We start from the raw sequence: 16,209 nt of genomic DNA, 5'->3' as shown, positions 1-16,209 counted from the left end.
ATACCTTCTCTGGTGGTAGCCACATCATTATCGCGCATCATCGTAGTAGGCAAACCAATCTCTTTCCTCTGGCTGTCAACATAACTCCAGAAACCTCTTGGGTTGACACGCAAATTCATTTGTGTACGATTTTGATAAGCATCATACAACGCATTGTTCAATCGTTTGTAATTTTTGTTCGAAACTGAATACCGGTTTTTCCAATAGTCACAGCGATATTGAGAAAAAAATTGCAGGTTGGATTTTTTAATTGACTTTAGTCGTTTCAAATTACGATTTGTCCACGGTGGAAAGGGCGTTTTACTAGTCATCCTTTTGGGAACGAACTGCTCAATTGCCTAAACCAACACATTTGACATGGATGATGACGCTTTGTCTATGTCATTATCGTTCAAAATTTCATTCCAATCTATGCTTAGAAAGAAACGGTTCATTGACGAAAAGTCGGCCTTGCGATAGTTGTAAAGAATTAACTCCGTAGTGTGATCGAAAACAAGCGGCGGACTAATGGATACAGAGATCAGTAGTGGTGGATGATGACGGCATTGTTTCACCAAAGGGGCAGGAGCTTCAATCACTTCCGTCTTGAAAACGATCTCTGCACTACTAAAACATAGGTCAAGAATACGGTTGTTGTCGTTGAGGATGCTATTCATTTGACATAAACCGGCGGTGCTAAGGCAATCTAGCAGACACTCTGTAAATGAATTTACAGATGAATTGGAATAATCTGGATATAGATATTTCGATGCATTTAAAGACCAAGCGATGCCAGGCATGTTGAAATCACCCAGCAAGAGGATACTGTCATTCATCTCCATTTGTTCTGTGATCCAGTGAATAGTCGAAATATGCTGATTAATAACCACCGAGTCATTGGTACGATCAGGAGGAATGTAAACGACACCAAGGTACATCGTTCGATTATACAACGAAATAGCTGCCCATATTTGCTCAACAGAACGCCCGGCTGGATGGAAAATTTCTCGTGATACGAATTTTGAGTTTACTGCCAACAAAACTCCACCGCCAATAAGTTTACTACTATTTTCAATGGATCGATCTAAGCGATACATCGTATACGCAGAACCAAAAATTTGTTGTGACAATGTATTATTGTTGAGCCACGTTTCTGTGAATGCGAACACATCATAACAGGCATCGGAACAGGCTAGGTAATAGTCTGCAATAGTACTGTTCATGCCGCCGACGTTCTGATAGTAAAGCAAGAGTTGATTATCTACACGAGCGAGGTTCTCGGTGGATTTACGTATTGCGGTGTTGGACGAGGGGCTCTTCGAGGGAGAGCTGCTGCATGCTGCATTTCTAGGATGGTTGGTGGTAGCAATCGAGCAGGAGATCCGATTGGAAGTTGTTGATATTCTTCTTGGAATTTGTGTTGGTTTTGTGTTAGAGGAGTGGTGGGGTTGCGACGAGCCCGAGTTGCTGATCGTTCTAAAAAAGGATTGATCGAAATACCAGCAGGCCAAAAGTTCTTGGAACAGACAAAGCCTTCCAACGATTCAGGCACGTTCAATTTGAATGACAGGAAGGTTATCGGTCTACTATCCTCTCTATTCTGACGTAGTAGTTTGTGGCACCTAACCAGGTTTGGTTCACAATTGCATTTTTTAGAAACATATAATATTATGTTCTCACATGTTTCGTGAGGCAGGAAACGAGAGATATAAAACCAGTTCGCGCGTTTCGCTGGAGGAGCAACGAAAAGCGGAGGAGGGGTTGTCGTGGGTACGGTTTTCGCAATATTCGTGATACAAGATGAATTTCCAGAGCTAACTACTAACCCTTGAGTTCTCGTCGATTGAGGTGTAGGGTGGTGATCACTCAATATGATCTGCTGACGTCTTGATTTGGGTAGTTGTGTGGTGGATGCTGGAACAGTTGAACTCGTTGAGGCCACTGGGCGTTGGCTATACATATTGCGAGACTGTGATGACGCTGACGAAATAGCACCAATCCATTCACGTCGATCGTCTTTGGCAGGTCTCTTTTCTTTCACATGGTTGGTAACAATTGGCGGGGGAGCTGGTACAGGTGATGTCTGCATAATGGAATCACAAATCAGTGGTGTAGTATCTTGCCTGGCTACGGCCGGACATATACTAGCAGGAGTCTTACCATTGACAGTGGACAAAATCGGCTGAACTGAGTTGTTATTCCGAGTTCCAGGCGTGGTGGTTTTTGTACGTGATGAAAATAGAACAGGAGCTGAATTGGAGAGCCTCTTGTGTATTGAAGAACCGGTAGGTTGATGTTTGCCAGACTCGGATCTACTAGATGGAAAGTTCGCAGAAGCTCGATTTACGATGGTCTGATCCGATGTGTTGACAGAGGCATCAGTTCAGATCCTTTTACTTATCCTGGGAGGTGCAAAATGAGCAGGAGAGCTGCTGCTCGTTCTATTACGCTTGCTTGCGATGACATCAGCAGGGCGATCAGTATCGACGAGGAATGAATCAAACACTTTGCTGAATTCAAGCTGCATGTTATTAATTTCTTCCTCAAAGTTGCGCGAGTCATGTTGTACATCATTTGACCGAGGCCCGATGTGGTTACAGCAGCTCGAGCGTGGCAGATTTTGGCCGTATGCACGACAGAGGGAGCGAGTCACATCAACTTGTGCCTAAATAAGCCGAGTGATGGACGAGAGGCGTTCGTTTATTTGGGTTAACACTGTAGATTGCTGATCGATGCTGTCTTTGGAGTTGCGACAGTGTACGCACAGCCATTCTGCACCGGAGCAATCGCGAATTATCTTCTGCTGGTTGCCTGAGACTCCGGCGCACTTGAGATGGTACGGCTTGTCGCATTTCCAACAGGCGATTCTGCTGCTCCGAGCAGATGCTGTAAAGCAAGGGTTAGCTTCGCATCTCTTTGCCATTCTCGCACACTAACGAAGTGAGATGGAGTACCACAGAGACGATTTTTTTACTTCTTTCGTAAGCACTAGCTTGGCTTCGCTTAAGCGAGAAACAATGGTACTGTGTGACACTTAAACGGTGTTTAGAAACCGTAATTAGTGATATTTTCACGGACGGATTTCGCTTACTGCTATCGCAAATGCGCTCATGGGAATCACGATCTAATATCTGCACAATTTTTTTAGCGAAACGATTATGATTTCACAGTAAAATTGTAACTTATCGGAGAACGTGTAGAAAAAAGCGTCAGAATCAAACTCGGTATATACTATTCTGTTGGCCGGAAGAAACATGTTGAAGAACATGCATGTTCATTCTCAGCTGTTCCTTAACCCTTTCACAGTATGCTCCGTCGAAGTGCTACCGCTGAACTGCGTACCGCGCCGAAAAGTATGCATATCGCGCTGGTGTGATCTGATGTCGTCTATAGACGACACTCGTAGCGAAAGGGTACATGAAGTGAGGACGCAAATCAATGTGTTCTGTTCGAGCCGAGTATCTTACTTTTTTTGGCTCAAGAGATACAGAAAAAAACTTGAACCGATGAGGAAGCGCTCTTCAACCTAACGCGCACCACGTCACAGTCACCTTCGCAGGATTTCTCTTCCCAACAAAGCACCGATTAGGTAGTGCCCTCCAACATGACGCGCACTCCGTCACAACTACGCTCGTGGGGTACCATCCGTTTGAGCAGTCCTCGCAGGTGTTCTCCTTGAACAGTCAGGCGTTGTCAGATCGCTGGTCGGTCCTCCACTTTCGCTGCAGCGCAGACATGATGTGTACGATTGCACTGTTCACAACGTTCCAGGTGCCCTCGTCATGACACAATTCCTCCACAATATTCCCAGCATGAAGGACAGGAAGCCCCTCGCGCCTTGCGAATCTGGGACATATGATACGATGTGCTTCGGTGATTCCTCCACGTCCCTGCACTCCGGGAAGAGTGGCGACCTTGCTTGCCCGAACCGATGAAGATATTGCCTGAAGCAGTCATGTCCAGACAGGAAGTGCATCAGGGGAAAATTTACCTCTCCGTGCTTTTCTGTTCAGCCAGGTCGATAGTTTCGGTATGAGCCCATATGTCCACCTGCCTTTCTCCGCCGTGTCCCATTCCTGTTGCTACTTCAATAGTGATTCTGATCTCACTATTTTTTAGGAAGCTGCTGGTTCCCTTACGTCTGTAACACTCGCTGTCTTCCGCCAGGATGATGCCAATCGGGATCATGCCGACGATAAAGCATACTGATGCATGGACGTAGCAGCTAGAATAACACACAAAGATGGTCAGTTTTTTTTCCAAAATATATATATTATATCAAGGCTCATATGGCGTCAGCCTGACAGGGCCGGGAGTTCAATATTTCGACAATGTTTGCCTCACAACTATGTTAGTAATATGTAACCGATTACTCGCGGTTGGCTCGAGGTTAGTATTACAAGTGTTCTCATAATTGGCAGTCTGCAATGCTCTCTACGTTCGCCCGACACAGGATACTTACTATTGGGATGCAGCTGAACATTAATCAGCGACGCCCCCTAGTCTGTACCCCATATCTAGCGTGGTACGTCTTTCTCGACTCGAGGAATCCAGAATAGAATGGTCACTAGCCGGTAGAATCATCAGCTCGTGTAGAGTTGCCATGAGCGGTACAATCCTCAGCTCTTGGTGAATGATCAGTGGGCTGCACAACCTTCGGCCCGTGTATCTTTAAAGAGTATATGTATTGCCGTATTGCCGCGACTAAGTAAAAGTTTATCGATCGGATAGGAGGGATATGATACAGGGATACAACGGAAACATCATTAAACGTTGACATCGGCGTTTCTGAGGAACAGGTATAGATGGAGCAGGAGATCAGGATCACGGATACCTAATATATCCCGGTCGGGGATATCCAATTGTCTGCCTTGTGCCCTCAATGCTCTGGTGAGCTGAGAGCGGGCAGCCTGGAACCGGATACATGACCAGACAACATGCTCGATGTCGTGGTAGCCATCGCCACAATCACAAAGATTGTTTGCTGCGAGCCCAATGTGATAGAGATGCGCGTTTAGGTTGTAGTGATTGGACATAAGCCGAGATATCACGCGAATGAAATCACGACCTACATTCAATCCCTTGAACCATGCACTCGTTGAGACCTTAGGGATAATCGTGTGTAACCAACGACCGAACTCATCTTCACTCCACATGCGCTGCCCAGCTAGCGACATACACGGAACAAGCATTTCTGAGTTTAAAAGAGGTACTGGAATTTTCATTGAATGCCGAAGATGGACTCGTTTATGTGTGAACCATCAGTAAAGAACATTTTAGCAGATCTAATTTTCTCATATTCTGCCGAAAATATCGGCGGAATAAAATCGGAGCGTAGGTGATCTGGGATTCCATGGACAGATAAAAAATGACAGAGGAATTGCAAAAGTATGGGAAGCAAACTTGGTTGGAGATGCCTGGTGAAGGGTGCACGTTGTGGGTAAGGTACTCATGGTATAAAGACATAAAACTTGACTGAGGAGTCAGTTGGAGTAGATTTTCGAAGTTATCAATCACCAATGGATTTATGATCTTGCAACGGATGAGAAATCTGTGAGATAATTCTGTGAACCGAAGAGTAAGTGAAGATACTCCTGCCAAGACTTCGAGACTCATCGTATGTGTCGGATGCAAACACCCCATGGCGGTAATTGTTTGGAGAAAATTGATTCTTTGCTGGCATTTCTGTTTCAGATACGCAATGTGTCTTCCCCAGGTACATTTAGAATCAAAATATACACCTAGGTATTTGAAAAACATAGAGTGTTGGATCGTTTTGGCGGATAGGTGAGGCTGGAATTGGGCGGGTTCGTGCTTCCTAGAAAATACGACCATTTCGGTTTACTCCGTAGAGAATTCGATACCCAGCTTGAGAGCCCATGTGAACAAGATGTCCAAGGTATCTTGCAACGAATTTTGCAGAACGACGGGATTATTACCCGTGATGGAAATAACTCCATCGTCTGCAAGTTGTCTCAGCGTGCAGTCTCTAGTTAGACAATCATCCATATCATTGACGTAAAAACTGTACAAGAGGGGGCTCAGGCAGGAGCCTTTCGGTAGGCCCATAAAACTGTACCGAGAAGATTTTGAGTTGAAGCCCCTGAGTTATGAGTTCGTTGTTCGCTTAGTACGAAGACCCCCTTCTTATATTGCTATTGCATATATATCAGGGATGTCCAAACGGTAGTCCGCGGTTTACCGGTCGCCCGCGTAGGTATTCTTAGGTGCCGGTCTAAGATAGTGTCACCTCCAAAATTATTTTTTATCCCAACAGATTGTTAGTTATTTTATATTGACACATCCGGTTGTTCGACCATAACTTGTAATCAAACAAAAAAATGTCACTAGGAAACAATTTCTGGCGTTAACGTTCCTTGTGGAACTTTTGCCGTCTGAACGTATGTATTAACTAGTGTCATTTATTAATACTTAAGTTGAGATTTCTTAAGTCAAATAACACGCCTTGAATGTATTCCGAGGGGCAAGCTCTAGAATACGCGTGACCACAGTGCAAGTCGGAGGATAATTTGCGCTGGTTTTGCCACTAGTCAGTAAAAAGACAACGCGGTATAATTTTATCCAGCATACTAATCATACTGCCCTCTGGTCCGACTGGCTTAGTACTTTTTATTTCATCTTATGTTTACAATTACAATTTCTTATTTACTTACTAATAATAAATATATATAAATAATTAACCGCTATGTTGAACTTGCCCCTCGGAAATTTAGCGAATAAACAAAAACTAAAGTGGGGCTGGTTCGACATAAGCGGAGCTAATAAGGGCGCTTCAATTTCCCTGACGAAAAATCCCCCGGCCTGAACGGGAATCGAACCCGAACACCTGGCATGATAATGTGAGACGCTAATCACTCGGCCACGGATGCACAAGCACATATTGTATCCTATTATAGTCTAATTGAACAGAATTTTGCTCGTTAGCTCTATTTTGCTGTTATAGATACAGTCGGGTGAAAGCTGTCGGCATAATTTGGCTTGTTGCATTCCTAATATTTTGCTCCGGGAAAATATCCCATGGCCGAGTGGTTAGCGTCCCACACTATCATGCTGGGGGTTGGGGTACTATTCCCGTCCTGGTCGGGGGAATTTTTCGTCAAAGAAATTTCCTCCGACTTGCACTGTGGTCACGCGTATTCTAGAGCTTGTCACTCCAGAATACATCCAAGGCATGTTATTCGGCATAGAAATCTCAACTAAGTACTACTAACAAAAAATACGCAAGTAATACTTACTTTGAGAAGGCAAATGTTCCCCTGGGAACGTTAATGCCATCCAAGAAGAAGACGATCTGGCGTAGATTGGGAGGCGATCTGGCGTGGTGGTAACATCCATACCTCTCACGCAGAGATCACGAGTTCAAAATTCTCACTCCCGACATTCTTCCAAAAATGGAAGTAAAAGTGACGAACCAGCCGAAATGTGTTGAAAGTCACTATAATAGAGAAAAAAAAGAAGACGTTCGAGGAAGAACTCGATTCGATAAGATTCTATCGATTTACAAAATACGAAAATTCGCTCGGTGCGATAGTTATAGAGATCGAATTGACCGTTTGATTCAATTTACATAATGAGGGCCAATATTTCCGATAGATAGTTCTTATTAGTGATGAAACGGACAGTCGTTTGACTGGATACCGGATATCCGACAAGCTTCGTGGCCGTATATTCGGCTCTTTATTTGTATATACGAAACTTGAAGAAACATGTGTGCATGAAGCAAAAAATGATTTATATTTTAGGTAGTTGTGCCTACCTCCGAGCACCATATAAGTATCTTGCAACGGGTTCTGACCTCGTATGTAATGACAGGTTTACATTAGGGAGATCTATAGCTGAATATTATTCACGCGAAAATAGATGTAAACGGGTGAAAATATATATATGGTACATTTCTTTTAGGTATATATAGGCACTATGAATAGAATAAATTCAGACATATGTAAACGCTAGTGAATTTCTCACTGGTGAGAAATCACTAAAGTTGTATGCAATTCTACTTCAGGTGAATAAATTCTTCGAAAATCTGAATAAATTCATTATATTAGGCTGTCAAAAAAGTCCTGCGGTATTTCCGCGAGGTGTCGTTGTAAGCGCGTAGTTCTAGTTGTATTCATTGTATCGAGTCATACAATAGCTTGTTGGAAAGGTATTTTTGCGCGCTATAATATAGTCCTTGACTGTGTTTTGTTTGGTTAAGTCGTTTGTGAGTTATAGTGTCGCAAATATGGAGCAAAATAAAGAGAAAATCCGACATATTTTACAGTACTACTATGACAAAGGCAAAAATGCATCTCAAGCTGCCAATAAAATTTGTGCAGTTTATGGACTCGATACAGTTTCCATTTCCACCGCACAACGATGGTTTCAACGTTTTCGTTCTGGTGTAGAGGTCGTCGAAGATGCGGCACGCTCCGGAAGGCCTGTCGTCGAAAATTGCGACAAAATCGCTGAATTAGCCGAGAAAGACCGGCATAGTAGCAGCCGTAGCATCGGCCAAGAGCTGGGGATAAGTCATCAAACCGTTATTAACCATTTGAAGAAGCTTGGATTCACGAAGAAGCTCGATGTATGGGTGCCACACACGTTGACGCAAAAAAAACATCTTTGACCGTATCGACGCATGTGAATCGCTGCTGAATCGCAACAAAATCGACCCGTTTCTGAAGCGGATGGTGACTGGCGATTAAAAGTGGGTCACTTACGACAACGTGAAGCGCAAACGGTCGTGGTCGAAGCCCGCTGAAGCGGCTCAGACGGTGGCCAAGCCCTCATTAACGACCAGGAAGGTTCTGCTGTGTGTTTGTAGGGATTGTCAAGGAATAATCTGTTATGAGCTGCTTCCCTATGGCCAAACGCTCAATTAGGACCTGTACTGTCAACTACTGGACCGTTTGAAGGTAGCACTCCTGAAGAAGAGGCCATCTTTGATAAACAGAGGCCTCATTGTCTTCCATCAGGACAACGCCAGGCCACACACTTCTTTGGTGACGCGCCAGAAGCTCCGGGAGCTCGGATGGGAGGTTCTTTTGCATCCGCCGTATAGTCCGGACCTTGCACCACTTATTTTTGTTATTTTTGTTTGTTGACTACCACTTGTTTTTGTCCATGGCGAACGAGCTAGGTAGTCAGAAGTTAGCCACAAAAGAGGCCTGTGAAAATTGGCTATCCGAGTTTTTTGCCAATAAGGAAGCGAGCTTCTATAACAGGGGTTTATTTGTTTATTTGTTTATTTGTTCAGGCATCAACAGACTACAGTGGTCCAAATGATACAATTATCTAACTCTAATTAATTCTAAAAACCGTTGTTTCAATGTAACACGCGAAATGTTAAAATCAAACGCCGAAGAAACTGTGTTGAATGCACGCTGAAGGCTTGCTATTGTTGTGTACATGCCATAATTCGTTCGCCGAAGTATGGTCCGCAGAAAAGGAACTCTCCGCAACCGTCGAGGTGGTACGTTGAGATTTAGGTGGCTTAAAATTTCTGGAGAATCGACGCGACCAGTGAGTGTATCCGCTACAAACAAAGACTTAGCTAGCTTTCTTCTGCAGTGCAGTGAATCCAGATGGATCAACAAGCATCGGGTTTCGTATGTAGCGTTGCCTGAACGGTCTTGGCTTTCTTTCTTTCTAAAACTCGACCAATCGTGTTAGCGTGCAACTCTCGACTCTTTTATTTTTCCGAAATTAATTCTACAAACTAATTCTTCTACCTTCGAATTTCTGGGGAGGCGCTTGGAGTTACCCCGCTATATCTGCCGATAAATAATTATGCGCCGAGTAATCAAAAAATGTCCCGCGTGTGTTGAACTGCCACGAACCGAATGGAAACTTGAGATTTGTTTCACTCGCACAAAAATAACAAAATTGATGTACGTAAAAAAAAAGTAGACTCGGTAACAACATAATGTAATTAGAGAAGTGTTCGATTTTCGACAAGGGTGATGCACTTTTGGATCTTGACGACAAAGCGCAAGTGTGCTTCAATGAAATATGGAAAAATGGAGCGAAGCATTCTCCAAGCGTCTCTATAATGATGTCTGAAGCGATTAGGGCCGCTTCATCCCCCCTTACTTGTACAGCTTGAAATAATCTTGAAGAGATTATTGCAAGCATATTATACAATAATGTAATAATTAGATAAATGTATTTGATTTTTGATTTTTACTTTTCAGTCATAGGAACTTAAATGATTTTTTTTCGGTTGTAATTAAAATAAAACATACTCCCTCAACTCTGTAATTCCCCAATTCTAAATGGAAACAAAAATGGTCATATCTCCTTAAAGCTTCCCCGAAAGTCTTATCGATCATTGTTGATGAGCTTGTACATCTTCATTTAAAAATTTCTTGGTGCAATATGTTTATTTTCATCATTCTTGCTAAATATATCTCCCTCTCATTAATTCTTTAATCTTTAATCTTTCATATTCTTTTAATCTTTAATCTTTCATCTTCTTCAATATTTAGTTTTCTTCATTTCAATCTTTATTGTTGGAGGTAAATTCAACTCCCATGATTCTTCTTCGCTTTTATAGCACCACTTTGTTTACATTTTTATTCTCGATAATCCCACATTTCAGTTACTCATGAACTGTTAAGTAAGTATTGGGGCATACATGTCCTTACAGGAATTCATTCCTGATTTTCCAGCCCTTCGGTACATTCAAAAGCTATTATTGCGATTGATGGACACATTCTTGTTATAAATTGGCTGTAGACAAATATGCCTCAACATTTTACATTTTGTTAAAATCCCACTTCAAAGTGTGTATGTAAAGTTTAGAATCACACCTATTCAAATTATCGATAAGTACATTTCCCCATTTTTCCCTGTCCATACAATTAAAGTACGGGAGATATGATTGTGTCTTTCTAAACAGAATAAGCAGTCTTCCCAGAATTGACGGAATATTGTTAAATAATAATTATCCCTTCTTTGATTCATATTTTGATGCCGGGTTTAAATTTCTCTGCTAAATTAATTCAGTCTGTGAATTACATTCTTGAAGCATGAGAAGAATTAGATCGTACTACTTTCTTCTAGGTGCATAATCCTTTCATACACATTTTATCGCCCTTATTCTAAAAATCTCCTAATTTATTTAAAAATTGATTATCCTTCCAACAGTCAATTTGAATTGATTAGGAAAAGGCTTTTCGGCTTCACTTTTTTTTTTAATTTGGTTGTTTTGAGAGGAAGAAAAAATAAATGGTCATATTCATTTTCTCACTGCTGTCCTAATTTGTTACAATGAAATAGAGTTTGCAGTCGCCAACAACTTTTTTTTTGTTTATAGTAGTCTAGCTTTTATATAAATTTTTCATATATTACATCTGTTTTTTTACACTTTGAACCAACGATTTGCATGGTTTAAATCGGTCTCACATTATTTGTTTTACATAATTTACTAGAATTCTTTATCTGGTTTCCACACATGGTTGCTATTCTATTTATTTTAGTGTTGGATTCTCAGTACATAATAAAAGATCATGGAACGCGGAATCCGATTTAGATACTTCATGTTAACTTTGAATATTTTCCAAATATGACAATCGTCTAAATATTGACACAAAAATAACTGCCTCGCATCTAATAAGATTATTTCCCTTGATGAATTAATTGGCTTTTAATTTTATTTTGATAATTTTTTTAACTTTAATGCTTTATGGGAAAGTTGATGGAATATCATATAGCTCCTATGTCTAGTATTACCGAAATTAGTGCTCCTCTAGATTGTCACCTTGTTAGATCCGTATCGCAGTGAGATTACTGTCTGTCCGACTCACATTTGCTCCTCCGAGAACTGACGTTTGTTCCTGTCTTCCTCCTTTGATCAACGGATAGTTTACCACATTTGATCCGATGTAGATGACATCTCGGGACCACAGTCCAGCGAAAACATGAATCATGAATCAAACTTCTCAGCAGACAACGATGGCTCAACCAAATGAGCTTCTCCATCGGTTGTCTTCCGGGAATCACTGAGAAACAACTCGTCGAGCCCATGAAAATCCGGATAAATGTAACGTATCAGCTGTTCCAGCGGCATGGTTTTCATCTCACTGATAGCGAATACGCCTTCACCCAAACTTGCTTTTATTGTTTTCATTCCGCCTCCACACAGTATCACAAAAAATTGCATTTAAACACTATTCCAACCGCACTGCATACTGAAGCAGACATGATTCTGATAAACCGCAGCGCATATCACATTTGGGAAAAATCTTCGTATATCCAAATACTTGTGTGGCAAATTTCCCACCGTGTGCCAACATGGGCCACTAACAGTAACTCTTGATATGCATTTCCATCCACGCACAATATAGCACAAAATTCCTTCCCTTATCGCAGCGATGAAACACAACTAAAACTGGCCCGTGGGGAAAAAAGTTTAAACACGCCGATGGATGGGCTGCTGTCCCCACTTGGACAGCATCCCACCGCTGTCACCACTTGTAGCGTTGCCTTAACGGTCTTGGCGCACCATTCGGCTACAATATCCAGTTGTCGTTGAAGAAACCAGCAGTCGGCTACAGAACTAATACGGCAATAGATTTTTAAATCATCCGCAAACGAAACGCGAGGTCCTTCTAATACCAAGCAAATGTCGTTGAAGTAGATTAGAAAGATCAGGGGTCCGAGGTGGCTTCCTTGAGGAATACCGGAAGCTGCAGAAAAAATGTTGGAGCTGCTATCACCGATGGTAACGCGAAGTTTTCGTTCTTTGAGATAGGATTGAACCAATCTAACATCCTTCCTGTGAATCCGAGCTTTTCCAGTTTTGCGATTGCGATGTCGTGATGAATCTTGTCGAACGCAGCAGTCAAGTCCGTATAGATGGCATCAGTTTGGCTATTCCGTGACAAACTATCCACTATATAATTTGAAAATACTAACAGGTTCGTCGATGTTGAGCGTTTCGGCATGAATCCATGCTAGTCATCAGTTATGTACTGTTTGCAAAACGAGAAGACGGGTTCCATCACTACTAATTCAAAGAGTTTCTTCTTCTTCTGTAGGAGCATTGAACCACTGCGACCATTAGTTTGATCTATTGTGGTGCACTCCAGTTTACTATATATGCGCTGTCAGTTCGTTCCATCACTCAAGGAATAAGTGATAGTCGCACTAGGACTTTGCATCTCCCCCCAAGAAGGTATGACTTCTTTTAAGAAGTTTCTTACCTTTTTTGGTTCAGCAGACCATATCTCGTTAGGCATAAGAATGCCCTTTCCAAGAATCCGCAGTCTTTGCTGAATCAATACACTGCATTGACACAGTAAATGTTCCGAAGTTTCAGCATCAAAATTGCAGAAACGACATTTATCATCCGTTATTTTCCCAATTTTTTTGAGATGATACCTGCTCGGACAATGTCCGGTCAATAGCCCAGTCAACATACTCAGATCGGCTTTATTCAAGCTGAGTAGGCTGCGTGTTATTCTATTACAAGGTGTAATGAATGATCTTGATTGTCGTGATGTTGATAGAGCTCTCCAGTTGGCTTCAATCATCGATATTTTCCAGGATTTGAGCTCGGATTTCAGACAGGATGTAGATAATCCGCAAAATGGCTCAGGTCCGACGAATTTAGTTGAAGATCCTAATCTTGCTAGAAGATCAGCTTTTTCATTACCTTCTATACCGCAGTGACCAGGCACCCAGTATAGATTAACGTCATTAGTTACAGCTAGTTTTTTTAAAGAAAGAATACATTCCCAAACTAGCTTTGACTGACAAGTATATGCTTTCAATGCATTTAGAGCTGCTTGGCTATCTGAGAAAATACAGATACTGGCATACCTGTGTTTCCTAGCCAAACAAATGTTTGTACATGTTAGAATAGCATGTATTTCTGCTTGAAAAACTGTAGGCCACTGTCCCATTGGAATTGAGACATCTATCCCTGGTCCAGTAATCCCAGCTCCTGTAGATTTTCCAATTTTTGACCCATCTGTGTAAAACACGAGTGATCCCGGACGAGTTATTGGACCACCTTCTTCCCATACGCTGCGATTGAATTCAATCACTTTGAAAGGAACGCTGAAGTTAGTCTCTGTTTCCATCCAGTCTTCGTTCATGATTAATATAGGATTCAGTTGAAAATCTTTCAGGATTTGCAAGTGCCCCTTAAGATCTCCTTGTTGGAATTGTTTCGTACGTTTAAGCCTAAGAGCACCTTTTTCCGCTTCAAGTTGCACATATTGGTGCAGGGGTAGAAGGTATAAAAGAGCATCTAGGGCTTTGGAAGGAATACTGGGCATTGCTCCAGTTATTGATAGGCATGCCAGACGTTGTAGTTTATCAAGCTTTTTCTGAGCTGATATTTGTGTTGTTTTAGGCCACCACACTAACGAAGCATAACTTAACCTGGGTCTCACAATTGCCGAGTATACCCAGTGAATCATTCTCGGTTTTAGACCCCATTTTTTTCCGAATATACTACTACATGCCCAAAGAGCAGTTCGGGCTTTAGAAATAGCATACTCTAGGTGGTCGTTCCAGTTTAGCTTTTGATCAAGTATGACACCTAAATATTTTGTTCGTTTGGAAAGCTCCAATTGTACACCTCCTAATCTAAGATTTGCAATCTTGTACTTTCTTTTCCTGGTGAATGGAATTATAACTGTTTTAGAAGGATTGACGCTGAGTCCTTCCAGTTTGCACCATTTGAGTGTGTAGTTTAGGGCTGTCTGCATTCTGTTGGAAATAGTATGCTCACATATACCCCTAACTAAAATAGTTATGTCATCGGCAAATCCAATGACTTCGTACCCCTGGTTGGTCAGATTGTTGAGAAGTTCATCAACAACAAGAGACCACAGCAAAGGAGACAGAACTCCTCCTTGAGGGCAGCCTCTTGTTGGTTTCGTCGTTAGAGTTGATCCTCCTAATTTGGCTGTTATCATTCGGTTGGCTAACATAGCATGTATCCATTTGGAGATGCACATGTCAAAACCACATTTTTTCATAGCTCTACTTATAGAATTGTGTGAAGCATTATCAAATGCTCCCTCAATATCAAGAAAAGCTGTAAGTGAGATTTCTCTTGCGTCTAAAGACTTCTCTAGTTTTGAAATTAACGTGTGAAGCGCTGTTTCAGTTGATTTATTCGCTTGATAGGCAAATTGAGATTTGTTTAATGGTCTCCTGTTCAAATATGATGATTTGATATGGAGATCAATAATCTTTTCCATCATTTTTAAGATGACAGATGTTAGACTAATTGGTCTATACGCTTTGGGAGTTGTCCTGTCACGATTGCCAGCTTTGGGAATAAATATAACCCGGACTTCTCGCCATTTACTAGGAATGTAGCTTAGTACCATACTAGCTCTAAACATCTCCGTTAGAAGAGGGACAGTGATATCCTTGCATTTTTGTAACAGCACCGGATAAATCCCGTCTGGTCCTGGAGATTTAAAGGGCTTCAAGGAATCCACTGCCCACTCAACCCTTGACTTCGTGAAGACCGCCCTAGCCATTTCATTAGCTCTATTCTCGTCTCTGATTGGACAAGATTGAGCTGTATTGAGGACCTGTGCGTTTCCCGAAGTCATTTGAATTGATCCTGGGAAGTGAGTTTCCATCATGATACTAAGTGTCTCCTGAGAATCGGTTGTGAACTGTCCATTTTCTTTTCTTAGACTACCAAGATCATTGGTATGATCCTTTGAGAGGGCTTTATGGAGTCTTGCTACAGCAGGTATGTTTTCAACTTGCTCACAAGTGAGCTTCCAAGTCCTTCTTTTGGATTTGCGAATTTCTTTATTATATTCCGTTAGACAGTTTTTGTACTCTGTCCAATTAGAAGTAATTTTTGCCTTGTTGAAAAGTTTTCTAGATAATTTCCTAAGCTTTTCGAGTTTTTTGTTCCACCAAGATGCATCCTTACTTGATGTTTTCCGCGTTAGTGGACAGCTTTCTTCAAATGTTGATGAAATATTGGTTCCATATTCCGACGAAACTAGCTCAAGCTGTTCAGTGGAAGAAATAGTTTTCAATGACATCGAATTATTGTCGAGAAGTTTGGAATGATAAATATCCCAGTTTGTTTTTCTAGGGTCTCTGAATTGTTCTATCAGAAGATCTCCTGAATTATAATTAAACATTATATGTTTGTGATCAGATAGCGATTCTTCACTTGACACATGCCAATTCTTTAACGTATCTGATAATTTAGAGCTACAGAGTGTTAGATCA

Source organism: Toxorhynchites rutilus, chromosome 2 (assembly GCF_029784135.1).
Source record: "Toxorhynchites rutilus septentrionalis strain SRP chromosome 2, ASM2978413v1, whole genome shotgun sequence".
Classification (NCBI taxonomy): domain Eukaryota; kingdom Metazoa; phylum Arthropoda; class Insecta; order Diptera; family Culicidae; genus Toxorhynchites; species Toxorhynchites rutilus.
Note: the sequence above shows the minus strand (reverse complement) of the source record.